We start from the raw sequence: 6,051 nt of genomic DNA on the forward strand, positions 1-6,051 counted from the left end.
GCTCTCAGTCTTCATCCCCATTTTAATAATAATAATAATAATGTGGGTATTTGTTAAGCGCTTCCTATGTGCCGGGCACTGTCCTAAGCGCTGGGGTAGACACAGGGGAATCAGGTCGTCCCACGTGGGGCTCACAGTCTTCATCCCCATTTTACAGATGAGGGAACTGAGGCACAGAGAAGTGAAGTGACTCGCCCACAGTCACACGGCCGACGAGTGGCAGAGCTGGGATTCGAACTCATGAGCCCTGACTCCAAAGCCCGTGCTCTTTCCACTGAGCCATGCTGCTTCTCCATGATGAGGAGCAGATGAGGGAACTGAGGCCCAGAGAAGTCAGGTGACTTGCCCCAAGTCACACTGCAGACCAGTGGCGGAGCCGGGATTAGAACCCACAACCTCTGACTCCCAAGCCCGGGCTCTTTCCACTAAGCCACGCTGCTTCTCGCTATGTGCCAAGCACTGTTCCAAGCGCTGGGGTACATACAAGGTAATCAGGGTGTCCCACGTGGGGCTCAAGTCCTCATCCCCATTTGACAGATGAGGGGACTGAGGCACAGAGAAGTGAAGTGTCTTGCCCAAGGTCACTGTATTAAGCGCTGGGGTGGATACAAGCAATCAGGGTGGACACAATCCCAGCCCCAGATGGGGCTCACGGTTTCAATCCCCATGTTACAGATGAGGGAACTGAGGCCCGGAGAAGTGAAGTGACTTGCCCAAGCTCACGCAGCAGACAAGCAGTTTAGAGTCGGGATTAGAACCCACAACCTTCTGACTCCCAGGCCCGTGCTCTAGCCACTAGGCCATGCTGCTTCTCACTGTGAGAATAATAATAATAATAATGGCATTTGTTAAGCGCTTACTATGTGCCAAGCACTGATCTAAGCACTGGGGGAGATACAGGGTCATCAGGTTTTCCCACGTGGGGCTTACAGACTTAATCCCCATTTGACAGACGAGGGAACTGAGGCCCAGAGAAGTGAAATGACTTGCCCACAGTCACACAGCTGACAAGTGGCAGAGCTAGGATTGGAACCCATGACCTCTGACTCTCAAGCCTGGGCTCTTGCCACTAAGACACGCTAAGTGCTTACTGGGTGGATACAAGCTAATCAGGTTGGACACAATCCCAGCCCATATAATGATAATAATAATGATAATATTGGTATTTGTTAAGCATCCACTATGTTCATTCATTCATTCATTCAATAGCATTTATTGAGCGCTTACTATGTGCAGAGCACTGTACTAAGCGCTTGGAATGAACAAGTCGGCAAAAGATAGAGACGGTCCCTGCCGTTTGACGGGCTTACGGTCTAATCGGGGGAGACGGACAGACGAGAACGATGGCGATAGATAGAGTCGAGGGGAAGAACATCTCGTAAAAACGATGGCAACTAAATAGAATCAGGGTGATGTACATCTCATTAAACCAAATAAATAGGGTGATGAAGATATATACAGTCGAGTGGACGAGTACAGTGCCGAAGGGGTGGGACGAGAGGGGGGGAGAGGGAAAGGGGAGAGAAGGGTGTTTAGCTGCGCAGAGGTGAAGGGGGGGTAGAGGGAGCAGAGGGAAAAAGGGGGGAGCTCAGTCTGGGAAGGCCTCTTGGAGGAGGTGAGCTTTAAGTAGGGATTTGAAGGGGGGAAGAGAAGCAGATTGTCGGAGGTGAGGAGGGAGGGCATTCGGGACCGAGGGAGGACGCGGCCCGGGGGTCGACGGCGGGACGGGCGAGACCGAGGGACGGCGAGGAGGCGGGCGGCGGAGGAGCGGAGCGTGCGGGGTGGGCGGTGGAAAGAGAGAAGGGAGGAAAGGTAGGAAGGGGCAAGGTGACGGAGAGCCTCGAAGCCTAGACTGAGGAGTTTTTATTTTGTGCGGAGGTCGATGGGCAACCACTGGAGGTGTTTATGAAGGGGAGTGACACGCCCAGAGCGTCTCTGCGGGAAGATGAGCCGGGCGGCGGAGTGAAGAATAGACCGGAGCGGGGAGAGAGAGGAGGAAGGGAGATCGGAGAGCAGGCCGACACAGTAGTCTAGCCGGGATATAACGAGAGCCCATAACGGTAAGATAGCCTTTTGGGTGGAGAGGAAAGGGAGGATCTTGGCGATATTATAAAGGTGAGACCGGCGGGTCTCGGTGACGGATCGGACGTGTGGGGTGAACGAGAGAGCCGAGTCAAAGATGACACCGAGGTCATGGGCCCGAGAGACGGGAAGGACGGTCGTACCGTCTACGGTGATAGGGAAGACAGGAAGATGACGGGGCTTGGGAGGGAAGATGAGGAGCTCAGTTTTGGTCATGTTGAGTATTAGGTGGCGGGCAGACATCCAGGTAGAGACGTCCCGTAGGCGGGAGGAGATACGAGCCCGAGGGGAGGGGGAGAGGACGGGGCGGAGATGTAGATCTGCGTGTCATCTGCGTAGAGATGATAGTCGAAGCCGCGAGAGCGGATGAGTTCACCGAGGGAGTGAGTGTAGATGGAGAACAGAAGAGGGCCGAGAACCGACCCTTGGGGAACCCCAACAGTTAGAGGATGGGAGGGGCAGGAGGAGCCCGCGAAGGAGACCGAGAATGACCGGCCAGAGAGATGAGAGGAGAACCGGGAGAGGACAGAGTCCCCGAAGCCGAGGTGAGATAAGGCGTGGAGGAGGAGGGGATGGTCGACGGTGTCAAAGGCAGCTGAGAGGTCGAGGAGGATCAGAATAGAGTAGGAGCCATCGGATCTGGCAAGAAGGAGATCACGGGTGACCTTTGAGAGAGCAGTCTCGGTAGAGCGGAGGGGACGGAAGCCAGATCGGAGGGGGTCCGGGAGAGAATGGGAGTTAAGGAATTCTAAGCAGCGAGTGTAGACGACTCGTTCTAGGATTGCTAAGCACTGTTGAAAGCACTGGGGTAGGAACATGGTAATCAGGTTGTCCCACAATGGGCTCACAGTCTTAATGCCCATTTTACAGATGAGGCCCAGAGAAGTGAAGTGACTTGCCCAATGTCACACGGCTGACACGTGAGGGAGCTGGGAATAGAACCCATGACCTCTGACTCCCAAGCCCGGGCTTTTACCACTAAGGATCACGGTCTCAATCCCCATTTTACAGATGAGGGAACTGAGGCCCAGAGCGTTTAGTACAGTGTTCTGCCTATGGTAAGTGCTCAATAAATACGATTGATTGTAGATGCAAGATTATCAGATTGTACGCGGTCCCTTCCCTCATGGGGCTTTCAGTCTAAGTGGAAGGGAGAAGAGGTTTAAATCTCCATTTTGCAGATGAGGGAACTGAGGCACAGAACTCTATATATCTTCATTACTCTATACATCACCCAGATTCTATTTATTTGCTATTGTTTTAATGAGACGTTCATCCCCTCGATTCTATTTATTGCCATCGTTCCCGTCTGTCCGTCTCCCCCGATTAGACCGTAAACCCGTCAAAGGGCGGGGACTGTCTCTATCTGTTGCCGATCTGTCCATTCCAAGCGCTTAGTCCAGTGCTCCGCACATAGTAAGCGCTCAATAAATACTATTGAATGAATGAAGTGACTTGCCAGAGGTCATACAGTAGACAAGCGGTTTAGAGTGGGGATTAGAACCCATGACGTCTTGACTCCCAGGCCCCGTGCTCTATCCACTAGGCCGTGCTGCTTCTCACTTACTGTGAGAACACTGATAATAATAATGCTGGTATTTGTTAAGCGCTTACTATGTGCCGATCCCTGTTCTGAGCGCTGGGGGAGATACAGGGTAATCGGGTTGTCCCACGTGAGGCCCACAGTCTTCATCCCCATTTTACAGGTGAGGGAACTGAGGCCCAGAGAAGTGAAGTGACTTGTCCCAAGTCACCCAGCTGACGGGTGGCGGAGCAGGAATTCGAACCCATGACCTCGGACTCCTAAGCCCGGGCTCTTTCCACTGAGCCACGCTGAAGGACGTGCTGGGACCACTCCTCCTCCTCCTCCACCCCTTCTTACTGCTCCTCTTCCACCTTCACCTTCCGGATCCTCCATTTGTCTCCTGGGAATAATAATAATAGTAATTGTGGTATTTGTTGAGCACTTACTATGTGCCAGGCACTGTACTGAGCGCTGAAACTCCAGTGGTTGCCCGTCCACCTCCATATCAAACAAAATATTCCTCGCTCTTGACTTCCAAGCTGTCCTTCCCCTCGCCCCCTCCTACCTCACCTCCCTCAGAGAAGCAGGGTGGCTCAGTGGCAAGAGGCCGGGCTTGGGAGTCGGAGGTCATGGGTTCGACTCCCGGCTCTGCCGCTCGTCAGCTGTGTGACTGTGGGCGAGTCATTTCACTTCTCTGGGCCTCAGTTACCTCATCTATAAAATGGGGATTACCTGTGAGCCTCACCGGGGACAACCTGATTACCCTGTATCTATTCCAGCCCGGGCTCTTTCCACTGAGCCACGCTGCTTCTCGTGGCTGCTTCCCTTTTCTTTATCTCCCACCAAATGTGCTGTGGGTAGCGACGGTCTCTCTTTGCTGCTGAACTGTACTCTCCCAGCGCTTAGTACAGTGCACTGCACACAGAAAGAGCTCAATAAATACGATTCTGCGTCCCCCTGCCTTGCTCCCTTTGGTCTCCCCCCCGCTTTCCCCGCCCCACAGCCCTTATGTATAGATCTGTCATTTTATTTGTCTTACTATTCCCCTCCCACTTCCACGTTAGACTGTGAGCCCCACGTGGGACAATCTGACCACCTTGTATCTCCCCCAGCGCTTAGAACAGTGCTTGGCACATAGTAAGCGCTTAACAAATACCAACATTATTGATGCCTCTCTACTTGTTTTGTCTTATTGTCTGTCTCCCCCCTTCTAGACCGTGAGCCCGGGGTTGGGCAGGGATGGTCATAATAATGTTGGTATTTGTTAAGCGCTTACTATGTGCAGAGCACTGTTCTAAGCGCTGGGGTAATAGTAATAATGTTGGTATTTGTTAAGCGCTTACTAGGGGCAGAGCACTGTTCTAAGCACTGTTTAAGAGAAGCAGTGTGGCTCAGTGGAAAGAGCCCGGGCTTGGGAATCAGAGGTCATGGGTTCGAATCCCGGCTCGGCCACTTGTCAGCTGTGTGACTGTGGGCGAGTCGCTTCACTTCTCTGTGCCTCAATTCCCTCATCTGTAAAATGGGGATGAAGACCGTGAGCCTCACGGGAGACAACCTGATTCCCCTGTATCCACCTCAGCGCTTAGAACAGTGCTCTGCGCATAGTAAGCGCTTAACATATACCCACACTATTATTCCTTGTTTTGTCTTATTGTCTGTCTCCCCCCTTCTAGACCGCGAGCCCGGTGTTGGGCAGGGATGGTCATAATAATGTTGCTATTTGTTAAGCGTTTACTATGTGCAGAGTACTGTTCTAAGCGCCGGGGCAGATACAGGTCATCAGGTGGTTGTTATTTGTTAAGCACTTACTATGTGCCGAGCACTGTTCTAAGCGCTGGGGTAGACATGGGGAATCAGGTTGTCCCACGTGGGGCTCACGGTCTTCATCCCCACTTTACAGATGAGGTCACTGAGGCCCAGTGAAGTGACTTGCCCACAGTCCCACAGCTGCCAAGTGGCAGAGCCGGCATTCGAACCCATGACCCCTGACTCCCAAGCCCGGGCTCTTTCCACTAAGCCACGACTCCGAGCGCTTAGTACACTGCTCTGCACACAGTACGCGCTCAATAAATACGAGTGAATGAATGATTATTACAGATAAGGACCACGTGGGGATTCTCCCTCCCCCTCCCCCCCCCAGACGGCCAGCGAGTCGGAGGGTCTTCCGGCGGGCTGGGCGGGCTGCGGGAGGGCGCCGCTCTGTCCTCCGGGCTCTATGGCAGTCCTCCAGGGGAGGGGGCAGAGCGGGGCGGGGGGCGGCAGGGTGAGGGCGGAGGGGTGAGAGGCACTTCCGGCGGGCTAGACCGTCTGAGGAAGGGCGCCGCTCTGTCCTTGAGCCTCTATGGCAGTCCTCCAGTCGGGCGGCAGAGGGACGCGCGGGGCGGAGAGGTGAAAGGGATTTCCGGCGGGCTAGACGGTCTGCGGGAGGGCGCCGCTCTGTCCCG

This window comes from Ornithorhynchus anatinus, chromosome 3 (assembly GCF_004115215.2).
Source record: "Ornithorhynchus anatinus isolate Pmale09 chromosome 3, mOrnAna1.pri.v4, whole genome shotgun sequence".
Classification (NCBI taxonomy): domain Eukaryota; kingdom Metazoa; phylum Chordata; class Mammalia; order Monotremata; family Ornithorhynchidae; genus Ornithorhynchus; species Ornithorhynchus anatinus.